This window comes from Petaurus breviceps, unplaced genomic scaffold (assembly GCF_028583685.1).
Source record: "Petaurus breviceps papuanus isolate PSGF00001 unplaced genomic scaffold, PetGlider_PUasm1.0 185, whole genome shotgun sequence".
Lineage (NCBI taxonomy): Eukaryota > Metazoa > Chordata > Mammalia > Diprotodontia > Petauridae > Petaurus > Petaurus breviceps.
The window spans coordinates 1,743,684-1,757,494 of NW_027185797.1; the positions used below are offsets into that span (position 1 = coordinate 1,743,684).

The 13,811-nt window shown below is 41.0% G+C and overlaps 1 protein-coding gene across 3 annotated transcripts in view; it reads left to right on the forward strand.

The window, feature by feature from the left end:
* The window catches only part of ULK4 (unc-51 like kinase 4), a 651,081-nt gene that overhangs the window by 452,815 nt on the left and 184,455 nt on the right, over window positions 1-13,811 (forward strand). The window lies entirely within an intron of this gene.

Consider the following 13,811-nt stretch of genomic DNA (forward strand, 5'->3'; position numbering starts at 1 on the left):
AGTGATCAGTAGTGTAAGTCAGAGAGAGAGAAAAAGAGTGATGCAATTGTGTGGAACCTGAGGGAATGTGAGTCAGCGTATATTGTGAGTGAGTGCGGATGTGCTTTGGGAATGGATGCCTCCTAATGGGAGGGTGTATTTCAGGTGTGGATACTTGGCAATTTAGGATTAGCTCAATTGTAGGTACCCAGGGCATTTAGACTTACTCCAGGGTGAACGTGGATTGAGGAAATGGGAGAAGGAGATCTAAGGTTGTATGCAGAGATAGGCAGCTCCAGCCTGTACAGCCAGACAATGAAATTGATTGGCCACTGTACCTTGTAACGTTCCCATAGGAAGATTCTGGCATTTGGGGGTATTGATGACAAACCCTAACAGGGGTTACTTCTGAATGTCATAATTCTAAATCCCTGTAAATAGCTTCATGGGAAAGAAAGCACCTGAGGTGAGGCTACAAGTGGGATCAGAGCCAGTGTCAACCTATGTAAGATTAGGTCTATGACATAATATGAATTAGTTCTAAATTCACCTAACTGTATTATCAATCTTGCCCTTATAGACATCTTTACTGTGTGGATATAATGCAGATTGTGAAATGGTTTTCTGAAAAGCTCTATCTACTTCATTGCCCTAAATATAAGACTAATTATCCTGCAAAATAGAAAATAAAGTCATTACTCTTTCATGAGGAAGTCATCCTGGTTCTTTGTGATTATTGTTTCACTTTCCAAATGTTTATTAGACATCCCTTTAATTGAACATTCTAGAAAAGCAATTCATTTTTTTATCAAATGCTTTATTAACTTCTAGTTTACATCATTCATTTGTGCAAGATTTTGAGTTACAAATTTTCTCCCCGTTTTTTCCCCATACCCACCACTCCAAAATAGCGATCCCACTGGATATCCCCTCCTACAATCTGCTCTCTCCCATATCTTCTCCCATACCCCCTCTGACTTTTCAGCAGGGCATGGTGGATCTCTATGCTCCAGTGCCTGTATATCTTATTTCCCAGTTACATGTAAAATAATATTAATAATATTATATATATATGCATATTTTAAACATTTGATTTTAAAGCTTTGAATTCCAGATTCATTCCCTTCCTCCCTTGTCACCCACCCTTACTGGGAAGATAAGCAATTCAATATAGGTTGTACATGTGTAGCTATGCAAAACATTTCCACAGTGGATATATTGTAAAAGACTGACTATATTTCCCTCCCTCCTATCCCACCTCCCACTTGTTCTATTCTCTACTTTGATTCTGTCCCTGTTCAAAAGTGGATGCTTCCAACTTCCCACCCCCCCAGCCTGCCCTCCCTTCCATCATCCCCCATCTCATCCCCTTCCCCCCTACTCTCCTGTAAGGTGAGATACCCTATTTAGTGTGTGTGTCATTCCCTCCCTAAGCCAAATTCAATGAGGATAAGGTTGACCCATTCCCTTTTGCCTTCCTGTTCTTCCCTTCCATTGTAACCATTTTCCCTTGCCTCTTCTAAATGAGATAATTTACCCCATTCTGTCTCTCCCCATCTCCTCTCATTATATTCCTCTCTCACCTCTTAAATTCACCTTTTAAGTGTCATCCCTTCCTATTATATTGGTCCTGTGCCCTCTATCTATGTATACCTGTACAAATATATACACACATTCGCATATGTATTTATAAACCCATATACCCTCCTATATAGACATATATACATATGTATATATATATATATGTATATGTATACATACACACACACATATTTCTATTCCCTTCAACTATTCTAATACTGAGGAAAGTTTCCTAAGTTACAATTATTGTTTTTCCATGTAGGGATGTAAATAGTTTAACTTTGATGAATTCCTTATGATTTCTTTTCCCTGTTTACCTTCTCATGCTTCTTGTATCTGAATGTCAAATTTTCTATTCAACTCTGTTTTTTTCATCAAGAATGCTTGAAAGTCCTCTATTCCACTGAATGACCATATTTTCCCCTGAAATATGATACTCAGTTTTGCTGGGTAGGTGATTCTTGGTTTTAATCCCAGCTCCTTTGAACTCCAGAATATCATATTCCAAGCCCTTCGATCCCTCAGTGTAGAAGCTGCCAGATCCTGTGTTATCCTGATTGTGTTTTCACAATATTCAAATTGTTTCTTCCTGGCTGCTTGTAATATTTTCTCCTTGATCTGGGAATTCCAGAACCTGGCTATAATATTCCTAGGAGTTTTCTTTTTGGGGATCTTTTTCAGGAAGTGATCAATGGATTCTTTCAATCTCTATTTTGCCCTCTGGTTCTAAAACATCGGGGCAATTTTCCTTGAGAATTTCTTGAAGGATGATTTCTAGGTTCTTTTTTTGATCATGGCTTTCAGGTAGTCCAGTAATATTTAAATTACCTCTCCTGGATCTATTTTCTAGGTCAGTGGTTTTCCCAATGAGATATTTCACATTGCCTTCTATTTTTTTATTTGTTTGGATCTGTTTAATAGTATCTCGATTTCTCATAAAGTCATTAGCTTCCATTTGCTCCAGTCTAATTCTGAAGTAATGATTCTCTTCAGTGAGCTTTTGAGATACTTTTTCCATCTGGCAAATTTGGCTTTTTAAGGCATTCTTCTCCTCATTGCCTTTTTGAGCCTCTTTTGCCATTTGAATTACTTTATTTTTTAAGGTGTTATTTTCTTCAAGTCAGGTTGTTGACTCTGATTTCATAATTTTCTTGCATTGTTCTTATTTCTCTTCACAGTTTTTCCTCCACTTCTCTTATTTGGTTTTCAAAATCCTTCTTAAGGTCCTCTATGATCTGTAATCAGCTTGTAGTTTTCTTGGAAGCTTTTCATGCAGGAGTTCTGACTTTGCTGTCTTCTTCCTGTTCCATGGTTTGATCCTTTATGTCCCCAAATAGGAGTATAAAGTTGGGTCGCTCTGTTTTCTTTGCTTCCTTTGCCTTCTCATGTTGCCCCTCAATTATTTGACTTTTGAGATTTTTGCCACAGTAGGACTCTGCCACCAGACAGGTGAGCTTCGTCCCATTCGCTGGGGTTTTCTCAGCTAACAAAGGTAGCTTCTCTGAAGCCTCCACATGCTCTGGCAAACTGGTCGCACACCCCAGGACCTCCACCCTAGATGGCAATCCAGATCCAAGCAGGTTAAAGCAAGAGCGATTACCCCTCAGACTGGTCACTTGGTCCCCCTACACTCTGCAGGCCAGGAGCCGAAGCTGCCATGTGGTGGTAGCTGCATGGCCAGCACCTCAGCAGCTTCTCTCTCCAGGGGGCAAAGGCTGACCACACTCCCAAACTACCGGCTCTCAAAGTCCACATTGCACTGACCTCTCACTTTGTCCTTAGCATCTTTGGGTTGATAATTCTGGAAACTGCCACAGCTGCTGGTGATTTGAAGTCCCTCCAGCCAGTGGCTGGTCAGGCCTGCCCTGAGGCTAAAACCTCGGGCTCATGCAGGGCTGGGCTTCAGCTCCCAGAGCTCTAGGCTGGCCAATTCCTGCCAGCCTGCCGGGCTGTCCTCAGCGGGAGGTTAGCTTCTCTGTATCATTTTGTGGGTTCTGTAGCTCCAAAGTTTGTTCAAAGTCACCTTTTACATGAATTGGAGGAGGTGGGTGCTGGAGCTTCATGGAAATCCTGTTTCTGCTCTTCCATCTTGACTCCATCCTAGACAAGCAATTCTTAATCTTTTTTGTGTCATGGACCCTTTTGGCAATCTGGAGAAGTCTATGGAGTCCTCCTTAGGCTTTTTTCTTATGAATAAAATAAAATACATAGGATTGCAAAGAAAACCAAGCATGTTGAAACATAGTCATCAACATTTTTACAAACAAGTTTTCAGATGTGCAAGATAATAATCATACTTATTTTAGAATATTTCAGGAATTAGGATCAGGGTCATTGGCCCATAGTTTGGTCATTGGTCATGGTCTGAAGATTCCATCCTCTTGACTTTTTTTTGAGAATTGATACATTTGATCTTCTCCGATCCTGTAGCCTCTCTTCCATCCTCCATGACTTTTCAAAGATCACCAATGGCAGCTCGATTTTTTCTAATTGAAAGATAGAAATAAGAACAATAAGAACACCACTGAGAACAGACTTATAGGACACATTAAAGTTTGCAAAGCATCTACGTACATTATCTCATCTCAGCCTGACAGCAACTTTATGAGGTATGTACAAATCTCACCTCTGACCCCCCACAAGTCACTTAATCTCTCTGACCCTCAGTTTCCTCATCGGTATATGGAGATAAAGATGCTTCTTGTATCCTCCCTCACAAGGTTGTTGTGAGACTTAAATCAGCTAGCAAGTATACATCTTTAGTCCTTTTTCTTCTTTGTTTCTGTCTTGAATTGTTTTTTTATCTTTTTTTTTTTTTTTTTTTCTTTTTGGAAGGGGGACCGTAGGGTAATTGGGGGTAAGTGACTTGCCCAAGGTCACATGGCTAGTAAGTGTTAAGTGTCTGGTGTCTGAGACCAGATTTGAACTCAGGTCCTCCTGACTCCAGGGCCGGTGTTCTATTAACTGCTCCACTTAGCTGCCCTGAAGCATTTCTTTAAAGGGATATTTCATTCTCTTCTAGTAATCCAGTTAGTCATGTCCAACTCTTTATGATCCCATTTGGAGTTTTCTTGGCAAAGATACTGAAGTGGATTGCAATGTCCTTCTCCAGCTCATTTGACAGATGAGGAAACTGAGGCAAACAGGGTTAAGTGACTTGCCCAAGGTCGCACAGCCAGGAAATATCTGTGGCCAGATTTGGAATCAGGGAGATTTGTATTCAGAGGACAGGAGAGAGGCTACAGGACTGGAGAAGATAAAACGTCTCAATTCTCCAAGAAGTCGAGAGGCTGGAATCTTCTAGACTCAGAGCCTTCCTGCCTCCAGGCCCAGTGCTCTTTGTACTACTCCTTATGTCCTTCTCTGTGACCATCTCAAGAGTAAGAATGGATTCTCTGTCCCTTTTCTTCTAGCCCAGATGTCATGATGCCTTTTGAGTGTGCACAGCTATTATTATTGATTGTGCGTTGTCTGTAACTTGTTGCAAAGCTCTTGTTGCCCTGTGTCCTTGCCTGCCTTGGGAGCCTCAGTCCTCTTGTCTTCAGCATAGCAGCCATGGCCGCCTGTGTTTTCCCACACCTTTCCACTGCAGGAGGTTTCATCTAGGGCAGCTCAAGTCAGTTCTGGTGGACTTTCTGGCAGAGGAGGAGGCTCTCTTTTTAATTAATGCTGAGCACATATCTGCCAAGGCTTAATGCAAGCAGAGGGGTGCTGTGTGGTGCCTGAGGGTCTCCAACGGAATTCAATTATCAAATAGGTTCTACTTAGTTAAATCTAATTATTCCCCCCCCCTTTTTTTTACTCCCCTTCTCGCTGAAACTCTCTCTGCCTGCTTGTGTCAGTGGCATCACTGTCTCCCTTGTGTTCCCATTCCTTTTGTTTTTCCCTGGCCCTTCTCCTTCACCTTCTCCTGTACTTCATCTCTAGGGTATCATCCTAAAAGTCCCCTTGTGAGCGCCTCTCTTCCAACCTAAGAGTTCCTTCTGAAATTGTCCATATCTGACCTCGTCCTGGCCACCTCAAGGATTAAGACTCAGGGCATCTGAAATTGTAGACAGTAAGCCTCGGGATTGCCTTCCCCAAGGTTAGGACAACATAGGAGCCATGTCCCACCTATGATTTTAAGGAAACGGGGGAACCATCAATGGAGGGGTGGTGTTATAGAAGAAGGAAAGAGCGCTGATTTCTGTATATGGGAATCTTTGGGCAGAAACATGGGGAAGGCCTTAGGCCTAAGGGATAGGGAAGTACAGGGAAGATCCAGGCATTTTTTTTTAGATTTAGATTTAACAAGCATTTATTAAGCACCTAATATGTTCTAGATACCATGTTAAACACTTTACAAATATTGCTCCATTTTTATCCTCATGTCCCCTAGACATTAGGTGCCATTGTTATCCACATTTTACAGAAGAGGAAACTAAGGCAGACAAAGGTTAAATGACTTGCCCAGAGTCAAACACCTCAGTGTCTGAGACTGAATTTAAACTCAGTTCTTCCTGGTTACAGGTTCCCAAAGATAGTATATCTAAAGTGCTTTGTAATTTTTTACTACCATATGTTTCTGAAGCAACCCTCCAAGTACTCTACCGTAATGTTGCAGATTGTTCTTAGGAGAAGGTGATTTCAGCCCTCTCCCACCACCCACTGCCACAAAGTCTTCCCTGAATATAGGATAAATTTCATGTATAGGAAGCCAGTGCCTGCTCTCCCAAATTTATAACCAGGAAAGTCAACACACTGACTTTGTGAATTTTATCCAAAGTAGAATTGGTGGTATGAAACCCTTTCCTATCTTGATGTAGTCTTGGAGTAGGTAGACATTAGGATTTTCAAGTTTGGGCTGCCAGCATGGTTTGCCTTCCTCAGGGTATGGACAAGTTGTGTGCCAAGGGGTCTCACAGGGAAGGAATGATTGTGTATGTCATTGTGTTCTACACTAGGGTAATAGATGAGAAAAGAAAAGTGGGGGTGGGTCAGTAGCTGCCTTTTGAGCACATTCAGAGATAGCAAGAAATATATAATAAGCAAAGGAACTTAATCTAAAATGTAAGGGTTCCAAGTCTTGAGAGTCAGCAAGACAACAAAATTTCATAGGTTTTTTCCACTTTAATGTTGAAGATACCATGGTAACCACAAAGGGCTAAAGAAAGTAGTAGGTGTGGGGTTAGAAGATGTGAGTTTGGATTTGGGCCCTTATGTGGATGAGCAAGCACTGTGACTTTGGGCAGGTCACTTAACCTCTCTGGGCCTTGGTTTCCCCATTTTCAAGGTGTGTAGGGGAGAGAACTAGATGAGATTACCTGTCATATCCCTACTCATGCTAGAACCTCCCCAGTTCAGAATTCCCCATCCTTTGCTCAGTGTGTGGCAGGCTCATGGTCATCAGCTCACTGAATTCAGAGTTGAAAGGGACCTTATATTATTAGTAACAGAATTATTATTTTTCCATTCTTCAGCTAAAGGTCAGTGGACAGTTCTGTTAAATGGGGACTGAGAAGGAACTCTAGTCTGCTTCTGACAGGCAGCTGAGATTCCACAGGCATGTGCCTTTCTCCACTCTCTCCTTGCTTCCTTGTGGCTCCTTAGACCAAGAGAAGACAGTGGGGTGCGGGGGAACAAGCACCAGGTTTGGGGTCTTCACATCCTTTGGGGTTACAGCTAGGAGGTGCTCTGCAGAGGGACTGTAGCAGCAGGCACCCCAAGCGTCCTCAGGGTTTGCTGCCAATACAGGTTCTTAGATCTGCTTTGTTAAAGGAAAGCAACTCAAAATGGGTTAACAAGCTTACTTTAATCAGTCAGACATATATCGTTTACCTTGTTCAGGGGAAAAGGTCAGCACCCCTAACTTCAAAGTACACAGACAGAATTATCAAGACAGAAACAGATCTAGTAGATAGATTTCAAACTGTCCAACCATTACATCCATACCCAGTCAACACCTGGGTTTCAACATCTGGGTTTTTTCAAAGCCGGGGGGCTCAGGACAATGGCTTCCCAGAATCCATATCAAATCACAGAACATTTCTCAAAGTGAGCCCCCAAAACAAAGCTACACATCAGGGCTTATATAGCCTTCTCCTGGCTCAGAGAATGTAACAACCTTATTGACCCACTGGCCAATCAAGAAGTAGCTACTAAAAAACAAACCTGCCACCCCAGGGTCCAGGTGCACTTTAGCCTAGGGGCAGGGAAGATCTTTAAATTTGCATTTCCATTACAGGGACTCAGAGAGATGCAGAACCTGGGGGAAGCCATCAAGCCCAAGATGGGAGCTGAGCTCACCACCCATGTGACTTATGCCTTACCTAGCTACCGTAATTTCCTCATCTGTCCAATGAACCTAATGATCTCTGAAGGCTTCTTCCAGCTCTCATGCTCTTATCCTGAATTCCACCTGCAGGCTTTGTGATTCCCCCAGGTTTGGGACTTTAAGCTCCCACACACAGAGCCCCCAAATAAGGAGGATCAATAGCTTCTTTTTTTATGTATGCCATGTTTCTTGAATCTCTGCCTCTCATGGCACACACTAGTATGAATTCAGCCTCTGTCCTACCTGAAAGCAGGAGGCTGAGCTAACAGACTCCATGTGGCCCTGTAGAACTGATGAGCTCCCTTCCTGACCCAGGTGCTGAGGAGAACATCCTGTTACACAGCAGCAGTGAGTCCTGGCAGCCACATGCATTTCACTCACTTAGTTACACTCCTTCAAAGACAACTGATGAGGGAGCCATTGTTTAAATCCAAACTCAGAAACTTACTAGTTGTGTGACCCTGGGCAAGTCAATTAACCTCTGTTTGCCACTGGAGAAGGAAGTGGCAAACCACACAGTGTCTTTGCCAGGCAAACCTCATGAACAATATTGGCATGGTCCCTGGGGTCATGAAGAGTTGAACAAGACTGAGTGACTGAACAAGAAATTCTTATCTCTCTTTTTTGGACAAGGAAAATTCAAGAAAAAATATAAACTAAAGACTTTTTGATAATTGCAGTTTAGCTCTTGACTCAAGACACACTTGAGACAAATATAAGAAACTCAGATTGTATGTAAATGACACCACAAAGCTGTTAGAACATGGAGGTAGAGATAATTACAAAATCTATCATGCAGAAATATTGCAAATACAGAAAATTCAATATTTAATCCAGTGATCAGCTTTTCCCTTCATTTATCCTTCAGAGAACAAGAAATTGAGCATTTTGTGCTAGATTCTTTTTTGACAAGTAGTTTAATAACCAATTCCACTTAGAGCACTTTGTCCAGAAATGCTCAGCAAATACACAGGGGCTAAATATAGATTGTGGTATCTACACAGTACCTGAAGTGCTAGGTGAAAAGCCGCAAATCCTAGCAGACATCCAGATATTTTGAGTGTGCAATGCTGAGTACCCATATCTGGAGAAATGGCTCCTGGGGTGACTGTTTTTTTTCATTTTCTGTCCATCTCTTTTGTTGGGAAAATGCTGTGTGCTTGGGGGAAAAGTCAAATGTGACATAAGATTTGGCTTTGTAACTTCATAACATGGGCTAAATTGAATTGTTGTAGCTCTGATTATTATATAGTCTTGGGTTCTAGCCAATGAGGAACGCCTCATAGCATCCTTTATGCAAATGCCATCTCCTTGATTAACATCTTGATTGTTTTTAATAAAACTGAATTTAGGAAAATGGCGCTCTAATGATCCATGCCCATTGTAGGAATGGGGGTCATGCAGTAGCTTCCAGTTGAGAAAGTACTACTTGTCATGAAGAATAGTTTTGGTAGAATAGGCTTTTCTTTCAACAGCTAGAGTCCTCCAAGAAGGAAACTTCTTTCAGGAAGTAGTGATTTCCCCTCTGTCCCTCTGAGAGGTTTTCGTTGTTGTTTTTTTTTCCATTTGTTCATTGGTGGCAAATAAGATCAGGATATATCTTGATTTATACATACAGGTTCTTCTGCAGTGGGAAAAAAATCATCCCTTTAGAATTGAAATGTTGAAGGAAAACAGAGTATGCCCTTCCTTTCTTTTAAACTTCAAGGTCACATTGATCTCGTTTTAGCTTGTAAATTCTGGTGTTTAGTATGTCTGCTTCCTAAGTGTAAGCCAGAAAAAAATATGTGGGATTGTGTTGCATTGGGGGTCATCAGAGGTGTCAGCCTGAGAAGCATCAGCCAGCAAGGAATGGAAGACAGATAGGAAAGGACCTAAGAACAGCAGCAGCAACAAAAATCCAGTGCCCCCAACATAAGCAGTCATCTGTTAATTCTGTGCACTGTGCGTGCCAGGCCTAGCAAAGAAATGAGTCTAGTTTCAATCTCACCATGTTTCCTTTATTGATGTCCCTGCATCAGTAGGAATCTGGTTGCCTTGTGCTTTTAAGTTCACCAGTTCCCTGCATTCTTCCCATCAGTCTGATATTATAAAGGCTCCATGGGGGAAAACATTATCCCAAGGATCAAATAGACAAATTAGGCTCTTGGGTGCTGCTCAAGGCCATGAAAATGGGCTGCAAACTTCTCTATTTAAAAGCTAGAAACTATTTCAATGTATCATTTTTTTAAAAGTCTCTTCAAAGAATATGGATATTTACTAATACCTATCATGCAGTAAAGCTAGAAGTTTTGAGAATGCTATTTTGCTTTTTTGTTTTGTTTAATGCTTGCAAAATTATCTCACCAATGGCTCCCAGAGGCCTTTCCTGTGCAGCATGTTTGGTAATCATATTACTGATCTAATGAACATCTATCTCTTATTGTAATAAACTCCCTTTATGTATGACCTCATTAATGTGTTGAAATAATGCACCCTTGGGGCCATTCAGACAATTTCATTGGAGCTTCGAAATTAGATGTCCTAATGACTCTATCAGTGTGAAAACTGCCACTTCAGCTCAGATGGTCCCGTTTCCTGCTGCAGTGCCTTGCAGTTCATGAACGTTACATGAAATGAAGAAAAAATAAAGGTACTTTGGGGTCAACAAATTATTGAAGATGAATGACTTAAGAGAAACACCCCAGTTTTGCCATTAACCATGTTATTGGTTGGAGCGGATGAGTGTTATGTATTAATTTATAGAGCTAAAGAAGACTTGCATTGTGAATCTTCAGAAGCTGAAGTTTTAGCTAATTAAACTTACACCAAAGCCCTGGTCAGTGCCTCATGAAGGTATGGAGGTGATCCTGGATTCTCAAGGTTATGCCAGCAGAGGATAAGCTCTACAGCAGGCCCTGCCAAGAAGGAAGACTTTCAAACTGGGGTCCCACAATGGACTATATCTGTTTTCTGAGGACTGGATCACCATAAGTTTGGAGTACCTCATCAGGAAAGGCCTGGACCCCAGGCAATCTTTTTTTTTTTTCCCAATCGCAGTAATTGGTGAAAACAATCTATGGTCAGTAGAAGCTCTCCTAGTTTCTTATTCTATTGAAGTAAAGCCTTAAATTAGTTTTATGTTAACCATTGTGATGTCAGGTATTTCCTAGTTCCAAGTTAAGAATAAAAATTTTCCTAGCTTAGTATGATTTAGTTTCCTAATAGGTTTTGAATTATTTAAACTATGTAGCATAGTGAACAGTTTTGAACTTAGAATCAGGAAAAATCTTAGTCTGGATCCTGCATCAGACCCTAACTAGCTTTGTGATCCTGGGCAAGTTGTTTGACCTCATTCAGCCTCAGTTTCCTCATCTGCAAAATGGGTATGATAACAATGACACCTACAGCATCACACCCTTGTTATGAGGCTGAAATGGAAATAGGTACGTAGCTCCTTATGCAACTTAAAGTGCTGTCCAGATGCTCATTATCAATATTATTGTTGTTATCATCATCATGGGATATAGTATAAAATATGCTTTTTCAGAATTTAAAACCCTCCATACTCTAAAGTTTTCTCATCTTCTACTTTCCTTCCCTCTGTGTATATGCTGTACTTTTGATTAATGTTTATTTATGAATTCCTCGGGAAAGGAATTTTCTTATCTTGAAACACCTTTCCTGTGTTGTTCAAAATGACACTGTAGGACACTTTATCATTTACACAGTAAATAAGAAAGCGAGTTGATTTTAAAATATAAATAATTCTGAAATTTTGAATCATTTTTGAATCATTGATAATGTCAGGATTCCAGTTTAGCTAGCAATCATTCCTTGAAGACAGCAGGTTAGACATGGTCACTACAGTCTGGCATCTCATTATAGAGAGGCAGAGATTAGGCACGTCTCCTCCTGACTTAAAAACTTGTCTCCACGGTGACCCAGCTTGGAATACTTTTATCTGGCTTCCTCTGGGTTGGGCTGTTTCTTTGTTTAGAGCCTGTTTTCCCCAGTTTGCTTCTTCAGTTGTCTTCATTTTAGCCTACTCTTCTCCACATCTCACTGTTGTCAGTTCGGTTCAAGTTTGAATTCTCCTTGTCCATGCTTCCTTCACAGTTCCTTGCTTGACCCACCTGATTTTCCTTAAACTTCTTCTATGTGTTTTCTCCTAGGAAATCTGGTGAAGCTTGAACATTGGGTGTGGCTGTTGGCTGTTCATCCCTCACTTCTCACTGTATGAGTCTGCAGTAAATGACCCAATTACTTAAGTCAACAGTCTTTCCTCAGTCCTCATTCTCTGTACCTTTTTTTTTTTACCTCATTTCCAATACTGACTCGACCCTTCCTTTTTTGATGATCCCCCTTCCTAGGTTTCCATGACACTCTTGTGGTTCTGCCTCGCAGGGCTCAGACCTCTCCTTTTCTCTGTATTTCTCTGGCTCTCCACTGTCTCCTACCCCAAGGTTCCTGTCCATGGCATTCTTCTCTCTTTATGCTCTTTCTCTATACTTTTCATACTTCTTTATACTCTTATAATCCCATCCAATCCTGTGGTTTCAGCATACATAGATGACTTCTAAATCCATACCTTTGGTCCATATCTCACAAGCCCATCATCTCCAATTACCTCTTAAATATATCCACTTAAACATTTCACCAGGAAATCTAACTCAATTAGTTCAACACTGAGAATGTTATTTTTTCCCCTTAAGAACTTCCTCCCTGTCGTGGAAGCTGGAAACCTGGATTATCCGTTGACTTCTACCCTCCTAGCCTTATTGATTCTCTCTCTACAGTGTTCTCTTGGATCTATTCCCCACTTTACCGTTTGTTTATCTGAGGGTATCTCAGGTAACCCTGTACATTACTCTGGTTTGTCATCTCTTTAACTTTAACAAGGACATTTGTCTCCTCACTAGTTTCCCTGCCTTCAGTTTGTCTCTTTTCAAATCCATCCTATGCACCAATGCTAGAATAAACCTTGCTTTGATCATTACTCCCTCCCACTCCCCCAAACCTTAAATGAGTCCCTATTACCTACGGAATCAAGGCCTGATTGCTTAGCCTTATGTTCAAGGTTGTCCATTTAGCCCTGACCCTCCTTCTAGGCTTAGTGTCTGTCACTCCCCTTTATCTGCTCTAAATTCTAGTCAGACTGAAGGACTTGCTATTTCCCCAAAATACTCCATGGTTTCCTGCTTCTGTAAATTATCTCATATTCTTTCCTTTGCTTGAGGGCCCTTCCCTTCCTCCTACCCCAATTCCACCTGTCCAACCTACTCAACAAGGCCTTCTCTAATCTACTGCCCAACCAGAAGCAGGCGTTCCTTCCCCTGAATTCTCAAAACCTTCTTACTGAACTATATGTGCTATACTTTGTATTACTTGTAAACACATCGTCTTTCATGTTTTAGACTGTTAAGTTCATGAGGGCAAGGCACAATAGATAGTCAAGAACTTTTTATTGAATGAGTGACTCCTGTAGCTGGAAGGTCGTATTTCAGAATTTCTCTGCTCTTCAGCTGACAATCATAACAGGCCATCATAAAGTCTGTTTTGGGAGATTTTTGCCTTCATCTTCAGAGTCATTATCAACATGTCATAGTGAGAAGTAGTCTTGTACTTGGCTCTTGTCATTATGTCACAGTGCCATGCAAAAGTTTCTCTTTTAGATAAATTGATTAGTTCAACCCCTCCAAGTCACAGCTCTTCCTCAGCTTGACTCAATTATCCCAAGGCATTTTTATATCCATCAGAAAACAGCTTTTCAACAGAAGTATGAGGGTAGAGTTGTATGAAGCTCTTTTTGTTTAACCCTACAAGATATAAAATATATATTTGTATATATTTATTTCTAGGTAAAGCTAGGTCTTGTTAGTGAGAATAATGAATCCCATGAAGTACTTGCACGTATTTGAATTTGTACTATTTAAAATTATAGTTATGTGAAATATGG